Source organism: Sinohyriopsis cumingii, chromosome 1, assembly GCF_028554795.1.
Source record: "Sinohyriopsis cumingii isolate HCF-2022 chromosome 1, ASM2855479v2, whole genome shotgun sequence".
NCBI lineage: Eukaryota > Metazoa > Mollusca > Bivalvia > Unionida > Unionidae > Sinohyriopsis > Sinohyriopsis cumingii.
In genome coordinates, this window is record NC_142961.1 from 145,221,176 (window position 1) to 145,234,833 (window position 13,658).

The 13,658-nt window shown below is 40.1% G+C and overlaps 1 protein-coding gene across 1 annotated transcript in view; it reads left to right on the forward strand.

Annotated features, from left to right (window-relative positions):
- The first annotated feature begins 6,592 nt into the window (after positions 1 to 6,592).
- The window catches only part of LOC149808085 (uncharacterized), a 64,966-nt gene continuing 57,900 nt past the window's right edge, over positions 6,593 to 13,658 (forward strand). The window contains exon 1 of the mRNA XM_089973409.1: positions 6,593 to 6,716. The gene's annotated coding sequence lies outside the window, so the exon portion shown is untranslated. The remainder of the gene's footprint in view (positions 6,717 to 13,658) is intronic.

A 13,658-nucleotide genomic window follows, 5' to 3' on the forward strand; every position in this document is an offset into this window, starting at 1 on the left:
GTTTTTCAGCACACGATAGGTTATACATGGCGGCCAGTATTAATGGTGGAGGAAGAACCCGGGAAAACCCCAGAAAGAACCACCGACCCACGAGAAGCTACTGGCAGGCTTTCTCACATACCCACATTAGCCGAATCCGAGACTCGAACCCAAGCAGACAGAGGTGAGATGGCAGTGATCCGTAACGGAGAGCGCTTTAGACCACTCGGCCACTCGGGGCCCCAACTGGGGCTGAGCAAACGTGAAACCAGTTAAGAAGATTAGGATGCCCCTCAGGCATAAACAAAGAAGGAAATTTGCAATAGGATTTGTAAGGATTTAAAACAATATTTTTTCACCATACCCAATATAGAACATCTAGTATATGTGGTATGCATTTGATTTAAATGTATTTCCGTTTAGTGTCAGTTGTTTGAAAAAATTATTTTATCTTTTAGATCATTAGCAGTAGCCTTGAAATAGTTTTGCCAAAAAATAAAAAAATTACACCATAGGACACAACGACATTAGAAACAATCAACAGGGACAAAAGTAGGATTATCGTTTGTTAATGGGGGTGGAGTTTAGACATGGAAGCAAGCGGTCTGTGGATGGAACCCTAGGTTGGGGTCAGGGGAAGAAGGCTTCGAAATCTCCTGCATTTTCAGCGTTTCCATGGTATACTTTTAACCATCTAACTGTAAAGAAAACGTACTGTAGGACACGTACCCCTCCCGCGCCCATCAAGAGATGTACCGTATATATTCCCTTATAAGATGAATCCAACTGCAAACTGGATAGACTCAGATCTGCCGTCGCATAAGACGCCGAAAGATCTGGGTATCCGGAGATGGTTAGAAGTAATCAGTGGAACAAACAACATAGACCCTGATCTGCAGGTACATTATGATACGGCAGATCTGGATCTTTGTTGCTTGCAGTTTAAATTGTCTTATAAGTGAACATAAACGACATTATCCGTAAATACTATACAGGCTAAACTCGTGTATTGTAAAATGAGTCATACAGTTCTACTTCTGTTTAATGGTATGGATAGAAAAAAGGTATCTGTAAACAATGAGATTTTTGGCCTTCTCAGTGAACAACAAGGAAGATACCATCCAAGTTATATATTCCTAGTACGAGAGTAACTAACTAAAAATGATACTCAGGTAAAAATTTGGAGACAACAATTATGTTACTGCGCAAAGAATATATATATATATATATATATATATATATATATATATATATATATATCTTACCATATTCTCTGACAGATATCAAGGCCGATATGTATAAAGTTTACATATTAATTATGTCCTATCCTTCAATTTTGTGTTTCAGAATTCATGTTCTCTATTTTAATAAATGCTTAAGATAATGTACGTTAGACAAACTCAGGCAGATTTTTGGAGCAAATGGGAACATTTATTTGGTTAGCTGTTTTCTTAGAGTAGATGCCATTTCCACAAGTACAATATCCACAGACATTCGAGCCACAGTACGTGAAAGTAACATAGAGGGATGCCAACATTATCTCCACTGTGCATGTTGCAAATGTAAACAACTTCACCTAACACCAGTGGCGTCAATAGGGTTGGTGTCACCCAGTGCAGTAACTCATGATGTCACCCCTATCGACCCCCTTTCTGTAAAAACGTTCAAAATTTTTATAGACAGTCATTTTGGCGGCGGCATCCCCTCTGATGGTGCCACCCGGTGCGGTCCGCTCCCCCGCACCACTCTAGTAACGCCACTACCTAACACCTGTCACTCTCTCAGAAGTTCATCGGTAGAGTGTCCCGTAATTCGTTAGCTGTTCTTATTATAAGCATTATCAGAAACTTACTCCCCTTGAACTGGAACTCATCTGTGCACTCAGTGCGCATGCCCATCACGGCACCTTAACATCCGGGGACCATTATTCCCAATTCCTGCAACCTGTGACATTGTTATAGTAGGCAATTGTAAAACCTGAAATACCCAAATTAACGTAGCCCACAACATGTTGAAGTTGTGACATATAATGTTTAAATTCTATATATCAGAAGATAATATTTCTCTTATGTATAAAAAGAATTGGTTTTTGATTATTTTTCTTTCATTAACTTACATAAAATAGACTTCATAATGTAAAAACATCTTGTCCGCTGAAATTTCCTTTGACATCGAGACACTTGAAATAATCCTCGGTCAACACGCTTTGTTATAATTAGCCTTAACACAAGATCATAACAATTCATGTGAATAGGTAATGATATTGGCAACATCGTACATACTCGTCGCGGATATTGTGACGGTTAACTGTTCATAATCAAAGGTTGCCAAAAAATCTAAAAGCAGAGAAAGCAACACAAGGTAAATTTGATTTCGGTTATTTTACAGGTTTTTTTTACATTTCTTAATTTATTTTTTAATTACTTTTTAAAAGAGGTTAGTGTTAGGACTGGTCGGCCTGGTGTCAGGATAATGTGACTGGGTGGGACATCATGTTACATGTCTGCGGCATGATGCCCCAGCGCTAGACATCACTATATACTTCCACATTACAGACATCGTAGCGATATGACTGAAAAATTGTTAAAGCTACGTTAAAAATCCAAATCACACATCACAGCATGTAATAACATTTCTTCATCAAATTCTGTCTGAAGAATTCCCAGTGATGGAAATCATCACCCAAAGCATTGTTTTGACATTTTAAACAGCTACTAATCTGACGTTCCAGCGGGTAGTTTAAGGTTTGACATACTAAAATTCAAGATAGGTAAGTACACTTTTTAGCAAATGTGATGAGATATTCTTTCATTTGGGTACCCGTCTCATAAATTGTAAAAATTTTGCATTTGGACTATTTTCTACAACAGATAACCATTTTTTTTGTAATAATTACAAAGTACCAGGGGTATAGTGCTGTGTGAACCAGTGGTAATGGCGTTGCCTTACTTTTTTTTGCGTGTTCCCTTACTTTTCTGCGCTCGCCATTGTCCCCCTCCCCGCATATGAATAACATGCGTCACATCACTTCTTTATTGCTTTATCTCACTTCTTTATTTAGCACTAAACCAAGAGCACGGTTTTAGTAGGATTCCTTATGGCACTACTGTTATCATTTCTATTATTAAACCATACATCATAACTTCCTACCTTCTGAAGAATTGTCTTTATATGCGTTGTCAGTTTATTCTCAGAAAATCACATGCTTCAAAGATTCCTATATCCACGAACTCTGTTATTGATTGCATAGTCCCAGGAAGTCGAAGTGAGGCTGAAGTGTCTCAAGAGTTGTCCCAGGAAGTCGAAGTGAGGCTGAAGTGTCTCAAGAGTTGTCGAGCTGATTATGCTGAGGACTCTTTTATAACATCGAAATATTTTTTTGCGCGATGGAATCCGCATTTGCTGACGGCTGATCAAAGACAACTTTGGCCAAATATGAAATGAGTGACAAGAGACGTTTGAATTAGTTTATCACAGGTGGTGAAACATGCATTTACATTTTTGAACCCCACACAAGAGAAAATAATACACCTTAGATGGGATAAAATGAGCAGAGACCACATATCTCTTGACCCAGTCGGAGTGTCAAGACTTTTAAATGCAGTATTTTTCAGTGCAAAAGGCCCGGTCTTTTGGGTACCTACCCGTACCTGACTCGGCTAGTGTCACTTGATATTCGGTATGCCTTCAAATTGTTTTGCCAATGATTGTGATAAACTACCGGTTGTTATTTATATGTAATTTAATTGGTGGTCTGTTAGTTTAAAATTTTTTTATTCCATTACATGCTAATGTTATGTAATTTTGTTTACTGGATGTAATATTGTCCAGAACAGAGTTCAGTTCTGACTGACTTTAAAAAAAATAAAAAATTTCTTTCTCAGAGTAAGAATCATTAAGTTGAGTCAAGGTCACAGCTGGTCGATGTGATATTTATGATGTAACAAGCTTCCAGAAGAATGAACTCTGGAAGTCCATCCGGGAATCTGTTTTGCGTTGTAGTTAATTTTATAGCTGATAAGAATTCTAGCAGTTGAGCCTTAACACTTGAGACGTCAAGTTGTTTTATGTTGTGTCCAGTTTGGGCTGATTTTTTCTTATTTTCTTCAAATTATTTAAATTCAAGTGATTCTTTTCCCTGCTCTGATAATTCTTGGAGAAAGACATTCCTTGGAAATTATACAGAATTCAAAAACTGGAATAATATTTTCTGTGATTCAACAAGCGACTGTCGACACATCAGTACAACTCTTGGATTCCATCGGGATTTGAACTCTGTTTCACTTAGAATTTTCATTGATAGGACTTTTTCAATTCTTCGATTATTTTTGGACTTAATTCGCAATGCCGTAAGTTCCTTTTTCTATTTTTCACTTGGTGTTTTAGGGAAATAAATTATTTGTTTAATTTTACAAAGGTTGCTATCTGCTCTCTTTTCTGTTACTTATTTCAAGAGCATAGACTCGTAACACGATTCAGACATGCACGCCTTGGAATTATCCATCGAATCCATAATAACATACCAGCGCATAAATTCGCCGTCATGAGAGATTTTCTGAAAGAGTAGAGCGTACAAACTTTACAACATCCTCCTGGTTACGTGATTTTTGGCTACATCCTGGGATCAAAGATTTGCTGATGGGCAAACAATTTAAAAGCCTCCATGTCATTGGAATTTATAGTTTTCCAGTGTATGAACAATATTGGAAAAGGGAATACAAAATGTAATAATTTTATAATGAGACGAAAAGAAGGGATGCACTAATAAAGAATAAAGAACTTTGTTATACAGCGTAGTAATATTCCGAACTCTGTAATACCTTCATATACAGCCCACCCATAATTTTCTTGAGAAAGCTAAGTCCTCTTTTCTAAACGCCTACATCACCAACTGAAATCAATATCATGTTTAGTGATATCAGGGCTTGCTAAGCATACTAAGCCAAACCAATTTTCATAGACCTAAACGACAAAGAAGTGTGCCTATATTACCATATTGCAGTGCCATCGAACTTCGTCACAGCTGGGGTAGCATACTCATTTTTATCTCTTTCGGCGCACGTTTTATCTCGAATTGCTGATATAATTTCGCAATGATTTTGTCCAAGCTAATCAGTAAGTACCAGATAATATGTTGATGTTTCACTCTTTATTATATGGGTAAGATTACAGATGGCTGATAAATCAGCCCTAACCCGTGATGATTTTGATTTTCAGTTCACGGGCTGATATCACCTATTCATTAAAAGCTGCAAAAATATGTAGCCAATACTGGCTGCACACTTCGGTGTATATTTTATACACTTATCAGTATTTCTTGCGGCTGTGGAGTTACCGTCGGCTGAATGTTTTTTGGTGATATGTACAATATATTTTTGGAGCAAATCCTATGTTTGGTGACCTGTAAATCCATGTCGAATAGCAGAATCATCTGCCCTGTGACCATTTTGAAATTCGCTCTAGATATGGCTGTTACCAATTACCGTTATGTGTCTAAAGTGTGCGCAGTTTTGTTCCGGAGAGATTTACATGCAGCAAAATTGCACATTTTAATGAACAGGTGACATCATACCCACATATCGTCTATCAGTATCAACACAGATTTGTGGTGGGTGGTATGATTTATCTCACTAAGAGTACAGCACTGCAGCATTTGAGCATTTCAGATAACCGCTGTCATCGTGCGTCAGTTCTGAATGACCCGCGTGTAAATGTATTTTCATGAAGTTCGCTTAGCCGTCAAGTTTAATAGTTGAAAAAATACTCTCCTCATAATATATAAGAAAAACAGAATATTTAAAAATTTCTTAGATTTCTCTTACATGTTCACATTTCAGTAAGTGATTAAATCCCATTTATACCAAATCAAAATTGTACTTTTCATTCATAAAATTGTGCCGAGCAAACTATCAATCGTCTGCTTTACAGTTTAAACAACACAAATAGAACTGGCGACATGATTTAAGCTCTTCGATAACAAATTGTTATCTAACTTGGAGGGGGGCGGCATTAAGGGTAAATTATCAAAGTCGAGAATTTCGTTTCAGTGTGAGTTCCTAGATCAGTAGTATACAGGCAAGTTAATCAACCCTGCCATCCCTCCTTGACATTAATAAAGGTGCTTTCTAGACATGCGGGCACACAGTTAAAGTTTACGAGCGTATATGACGATGATCCGAATTTTCTGATGCTGACAAATCGAGTGCTTGCTACCTATACATTTTCCGATAAATTAAAAAAATATCAGAACGTACCTGCCCAAGATGTCAATCTTTCTGATGCGAACTTTATCTTAACTCTTAAACCGAATTTCATTTTTAAACAGCTGATATGCGCATGAATATCAGTTTTATGAATGAAATGTGTATAACAACCAACATCATTTGACCACTATCATGGTCAATGATACGATCCACGATATCAGGAGACCCATAAGTGTGATTTACAGCTATTCTGCATTTGCAAAATTTGCATCACGGAATGTACCACAAGCGGATAACTAGGAAAGAATACATAGTGGTTAGGCTGATAACGTTAGTGGTTATGTACGACACCTTCGCCTCATATAATAAAATATGGCGGAAAAATGTATAGCCTCGAACGGGAAATTAAAATGGGACACCATTAAAACCTCAAACGGGTGATTGCCATGGAATGTTATTATGGCCTCAAAAAAGTGTTACAAGGGGCTGGCTTAGCAACGGTGTTTGAGTTGACCTCAGTACGCGCTACTCTAGGTAGGTATGGAAAATGTTATGTGAAATGTTTATAGGGACAAAATGATGTATAGGGACAAATTGGTTTTATTGGCAGAAGAGTTTATTGTGTCATATGGGATGGGGGGGGGGGGGCAAACAAAAAATATACATAAACAAAACAAATATTTAGATAACATAAAGAAAAAATGGCAATTAGTATATCTTTTCGAGGCAATTGATAGGCGCTGAGAAAAGTCCGTTTGGTTTCTCCCCCCCCCCCCCCCGACTTCCACCATTACCTCAATTTTGTCACTAATTTTTTTCTTCTTTTTTCCTCTGGGATCCAGTTTGGACGCCCCATTTTTTGTTCTGATTCTTCTTTTCTTTTCTCTCATATCCAATAGAGTCTTGGTCTTCTCGGTTTCCTCGTTGAGGACATCTTAGAACAAGTTCTTTACCCTTTTCCGGCAGCCGCTTCCATTCTGTCTCGATTTTCACTATACCACCGAACCTCCACTTGTTGTATGTTCACTATCCTATCTATTACTTCCTGCAGCTTCAACTGCGTTGAGGTCAACTGTCGCTATTCTTCTCTGATAGACGTTAAATGGTAGCAACCAACCAACCAATTGCATTATTGTCGCTTGCACATATAAATCATTGTGTGACGGGTTTATTCCCTCAAGGCAGGATATTTAATTAATCGTATGGGAGGGAAACGAGCCACTTCCCGTACGTTTTTACGCATATAAAGTATGCTTTTAACTGTTGACGTCCTCCGGGTCCAGAAGACTCCAGCGACTATTATTAACGAGTGAGACTCGAACCAACACTAGCTCGTTGCAAAACTGTCTCCAGTTGAAATATCAGATGTCCTGTGTGAGTGAAGACACCCATGTGATGTCACCCCAGTTCCGTAAATACACGCACACTGGGGCACCTGCTAGGTAGACGAGTGTGAATCATACCACACACTCGTCTTTTATGGTCCGAGCTAGAAAAGGGAGGGAAGGGGCTTGGATGGAGACACGAAATTTTAACCGGGACGCTGTAGCGGAAATGCCACTCGTACTAATATCAAAGCCTGTCCAGCCTCTAAATCGGGTTACTGCCAGTTATGTGTTAGCGACAATTGTAATTTGAATCTCGCCTAATAATTATAAATTTACCTATACGTCTAATTTAATTTTTGGTGCACAGAGTGTACCTCTAAACTGTGAGTGTCTAAAGAAAGTCAGTGGTGCTATTCGAATTTGTACGTCAAGTCAGGTAATGTGATAGAATTAATTTAGCATGGTGTATAAAGAATCATGGTAGTTGTAATAGGTTTATCAAGTAGAGGTTTCATGCCAAACTGAAACCTCTTAATATGAGGCAATTGGTTAAGACCTAAAAAGCCTGAGGTTACACCTCAGAAGGCGGGAACAGGAACTGGTCGATACATTCTGGGGCTTGAAACCTCTCTCTTGTTTGTCCTTAATATTCTTGTACAGCTGCTATGTCTCTTTCGACAAGCGGTCCCAATGATGATGTAGTTTAATTGGTTTGGTCCGCATATAATGGATCTTGCAGAGCTCATTAATTATTAAGACTTGGACTGCACAGGAACGTTCGTTCTAAGGTGTAGATGACTTCCCTTTTTCTGCATATTTCTTTCGAGTCTTTTGTTCAATCAGTCATCGTAGTATAGTTTCAAATGCACTTCAAGGATTGTTCTTATCACTTCGATCTGCTTGTTTAATGCTTCATTATTTTCAAGATGTGTTAGGTCCCAGTTTTCTATTTGGTCAAGGATGTCATTGACTATGTCTGCCCGTTGTTGTGTCTGGTATTTTCTTGGGCTGTCCTCTCCTGATTTTGGTTCTATCCTCTTTAGCAAGACTGGTAATTAGCCATTGCTTAATTGAGGCTATTTGGTGGTCCTGTTTTTGTAGCAGCTATCGTTGTTGTCGCAGCTCTCGCCCTTTCTGGTGCTGTCATATCTTTCATTGGTTCATTCAATTTTGTGTCTGTATTTCTTCATTTGGCTTTTCCACTGTTTGTTGTCAGTGTTGCTGTTGCTGCTTTTATTGTTTAGTGACTATTGTAAATGCAGTTGTACGTTGTATCGTTGTTGTTGTTGTTGATATTGCTGTTGTTGTATTGTATACGAGTGGTGTTCCTCTTTCTGTTGCAAAATTATTCTTCCTAATATTTCTCTCTTTCTGGGTGTCTTCATTTCCTCAATCACATTGTCTTGTTGTTATTTATTAATAGTCACCGCAATGTCCCTTTGGGAGGCCTCCGTTGTCTTCGGAGTAATGAGTCACCGGCTTTGTTGAAGCTTTTGATGATTGCAAAGCTGCGTTTGTAGATTGCTCAGTTACCTGCTGTAATGTTACCTTCCTGATCTCTCTCCGCTTTTTGTTTTCCCTCGGTTTAGCATTTTTCCAACTCCTTGAATTATCGTTATCGTCGATAGGCACAGTTGATTCACCCTGCACTAATAAAAATGTTTTGCGTTTGACCCCGACTCTCAAGCTCCAACTAGTAGCTAGTGTTTTGCCTATGGCCCTAATGTCCCGTAGAGCTTGGATCGAAATAATAGCAGTAGCTGGCAGCCGAAATGGCTCCTCGCCTTGGTTGTCTAAACCGCTTACTTCCGTCGCTGAATACGTGTGCTCATTAGCTCCACCAACCACGACTGAATGATGGTACAACTCTTTACGTATTTATCTTTAATTTATGTCGCATGCACCCCACTGGGAATGCGCAACCGGTTAATACCCACATGGTGGGTTATTTAATTTATCATGTGATAGGCAAATCTGAACCTCCTCACACGTGCATTAAAGTGTGCATGGCACACCTTTTAATTGCAATGTTTGTCTGGTGGAAAGGGAGGAAGGAGGGTCACACGAAAGTCTCTGAAACCCATGGGTATGTTTTGCTTTATGCGGCCGAACAAAATGCCGTCTTACATAAATTAGAATTGGCCTGGTTCCACAAACTATAGTTAATCGAATTCAGCTTCGGTTCCTATTTATTTCCATTATGATTTGTGCCAATATTGCTGCGTACGCTGCCGGGCCTGATGGTTTGTGGGTTAACTACCTTATGAAATAAGAATTTTTGAATGTCAGGAAATTGTACCAGTCGTGTAGATCCATTATTGTATTATTTACTTTCTTTTTTAACATTCCTCCTTGTGCAAGGGGCCTGATGATATTGAGGTTTACCACCTTATATTGTCTAATTTGGTGGCTTAAATCCTATCGACTGTAGGTTAGTTGTCACATTATCCATCGTTTTATATCTTCATTACACATAATGTCCACTCCTTCCATGAAGGAACGCTGCACACATCTTCTACTCCAATCATTCTCTCAGACCACTGTGAAAGTTGATGATGCAGAGGGGACATGGGTGGCTTCAGAGTCCCAATCCTCTGTTTCAGGAACTCTGAAGACTCTTTTCCCCGTACGTAGGCGATGGGCTTGCCAATCTTGTGGTGATTGTGGTTGCTGCTTCAGCTCCATGTCCCAATTGTCGGTCAGGGGGTGATAAATTGCGACTGCTGATGTTGTGGTCGCTGTTGTATCCTGAGCATGAGAGCAACAGTACAGTCTGGTCGCATCATGAGGTGAGGTGATATTGTTTCTTCCCTCTTCTTCTCCTCTTCGGCCTTTTCTTCCTCCTCCTTCAAGGTAATAAGGACTAGTTTCATCATCAGTTGTCTAACACGACTTAGACACCGCTGAATCTCTCGAATTTTGATACTCCTTTAGATTATCATTTTTGCTATTGACCCGTCAACGATTGATAGCCAGACTCCTTCCTTGGATTATAGACGTTTTCTCCCATTGGGCACGTACGTCTGGTTAATTCCCACACAGTGCGATCTTTAGTTACTCGTACTGGTGGGAATTGGAGCCTCACTCCCGTACGCTTTAATACATACACAGTATGTTTTTTGTTGTGTCCGATTCCGGGATAATTAAGTCCCACGAGATGTTTGATGAGTGGGAATTGAAACACACATACTCATTATCAAACATTCTGTATCACTTAAGCTGCTTGGTGGGGATTTATACCACACTAAAAGCGCCAACCCGGTTACTAGACGAGTGTGAATCGGCCCACACTCGTCTTTAATAATCCGAGCTAGGGAGGGAGGAAAGCGGCTCGGCAGGAGACTCAAATCGCTAACAGAAAGTCTGAAGCGCCTGGGTGTACAAGAATCAAATTCTTCGCAGTACATAATTAGGCTATACCCTACTGCCAATATTGTATTAGCCACTTTTTTAATCAGAGTCACGCTATAACAGTTTCAATTGTCCTACATTCATACGGCATTCAAAAAGTTTGGCGGCGGTTCAATTCTTCCTTTATCTCCGCTGCACTTCGTGTTTCTTCTAACGGCTACTCCAAGAATGGCTGAAACCCGTGAAGGTCTGGAAGTTGTTAGACGGCCTCAATAAGGGTGGTCAGAGGATGTTGAGAATACGCCTACTCCTAATATTGTCAGAGAATTCGCACTCCGAACTGCCACTGCTGAAGTCTTGGCTTCCTTAATTTTAATGTTCTCCAGGCTAGGTGCTGTACCGCACCTGAGAAATGGTTAGCCATTTTGGGGTCAGTAAGTGCTTCTTCCAAGACTAGATCCATAAGATTGCCTATGGGGGTTCGTATTTTCTTCCTCACCTGCATCCTCTATCTCACCTTCATCTTTATCATTCTCTTCATCTGTGTTTGCTTGAGCCAGAGATTGTGCTTCGGCTTCTGCTTTAGCCTTGGCTTCAGCTTCTACCTGGGCACGCTCTCTGGCTCGTGTAATGTCGAGGAGGCTTATTTCTGTTTGGGCCTCTACGTCTTTCATATTGTCCTGCCGTGATGTGTTCTGGGTCTCTATGGAGGTTATAGTCAAATGACGGGCTGGTATCTGTTCCGTGGGTCTAGGTACGTTAGTTAGAGGTCCAGGCGCCGTAGTAGGGTGGACATTAGCCCTTAAAAGTGCTGGTTTCCTCCTCTCCTTACGTTTCTTAATCCTGTTTCTTCTGGTCCCACTGTCTCTCCTCGGTCCAACGATATATTGGTGCACCACCTCAGTCTGTTCATCCCAGATTAATAATAAAGTAGTTCTTTTTGTTCCAGCTCTCAGGCTCCAACCGGCAGTTTGTAGCTATCCTATGGCCCTAATGGCCCGTTGCGCCATGGTGGGCTTCACTGCATTAGCTGACAGTCGTAATGACGCTAAGCCCTGTCTGACAGTGTTAACATCCATCGCGACGTACTCATTAGCTTATACTCTACGCAACTGGTAGCCAGACTACGGTTACGGTATTGGATTAAAGTCGCTTTCGTCCATTGGACATGTGCGACTATAGCCAGACTATGGTGATGATGATGATGAAATTGCATTAACGTCGCTTGCGCACATCCTGCATGCGTGACTATTTAAATTCCGCAGGAGCGGACTAATTAATTGATCGGGGGGGGGGGGGGCGGAAAAAGAGCATCATCCCCGAACGCATTTCTGCACACAGAATGTGCTACTGAATTGTGTCCGATTTCCGGAAATTATATCCAAATTATAGCGCCACCCCGGTACCGCGCTGACACGCTCATCGAGGTAGTAGGTTTGATGTGTGCATGGCACATTATTTGAGTTAATGTCCGGGTCCGGCAGGGAGGTAGGGATAGAAATTGAAAGGGAGCCGCTTGTAGCGTCCTGGGCTATTTTGGAGAAAACAAAGTGTCTCTTGCCGAATTTTGAATAATATACTCTTTGATGTTTATTATAAGACTATTTTTTTTTGCCAGAGGAGGATTAAGTCCAGATTACATCTTCGAATAAGCTCCTGGATATAATATTTCCAGGTGAGATGTTCGTCAAAATACATTCCCAGAAATTTGGTTACTTTCTCAAATTTGATATGGGTATTTTGAATGTACAGGATAGGATATTCTCTTTTAATCTTGGTACTTGGGGTGAACAATACTCCTACCGATTTCCCTTTTGATAGTTTAAAGCCCCATTTGTCTGCCCACATCCTTGCAATCATATTTAAGCTCGATTGGATTTCGCTGATCATTTTATTGCTGGTAGGGTTACCTGCCTTCTATATGTCATTGTCGTCTGCAGATTACGATAAATCGATCTTTGTAAGATCGACATCGCGCTCCAGGTCGTTAATCATAATGTTAGAAAGGGTGGGGCTTGGGACACCTCCTTATGGAGTGTCATTTTCCAGTATATGGATGTCCGAATATTGGTCCCCTATTCTTGTCCTAATCTTTCGTCTAGTGAGGAAGGATGATATCTACTGGAGCATGCGGTCGTCGATACCACAGTGGTTCAATTTCGCAATTAGGTCATTTGTTCACACTAGATCACATGCTTTTTCTAATTCGAGGAAGATAGCTTTTAGATTGTGATCACATTTTCTTCTAACGTTAAATGCTTGTTTAATGCTCGATTCCAGCCGTAATGATTGACCTATGGGATATCTTTTACTGCGGAAGCCGCTTTGGTTTTTAGAAATTAAGTTATTGCGCTCCAAGTGGTGTTTAAGTCTGTTGTTGATCATAGTTTCCATTACTTTGCATGTATTGTCTGTGAGGGATATTGGCCTATAGGATTTAGCTCTGTTGGATCCTTTCCCGCTTTTGGTTTTGAGATTACTATTGCTTACTTCCACCTGATGCAGATTTTTTCAGTTTTCCAGGGCGTGTTGATTAGATCCAACCTTATAGCCTCCATGTTTTCAGGTAGGTTCTTGCAGATCTCGTACTCTAGATTATCTTCTCCTGGCGAGGTTGTTTTCTTCCTTCTCAATGGTGTTCTCTACTCGTGTATGGTAAACTCCATGTTTAGTGGGCTGTGATTAATTCCCAAATCGGTGAATGTTGGGGGGTATTTCTTTTCTAACAGATTCCGATGGGTTTGGAACCTGGCAGAGTAGTTTTTATTACAGCTCATCCCTGCAAAATGTTCGGCTA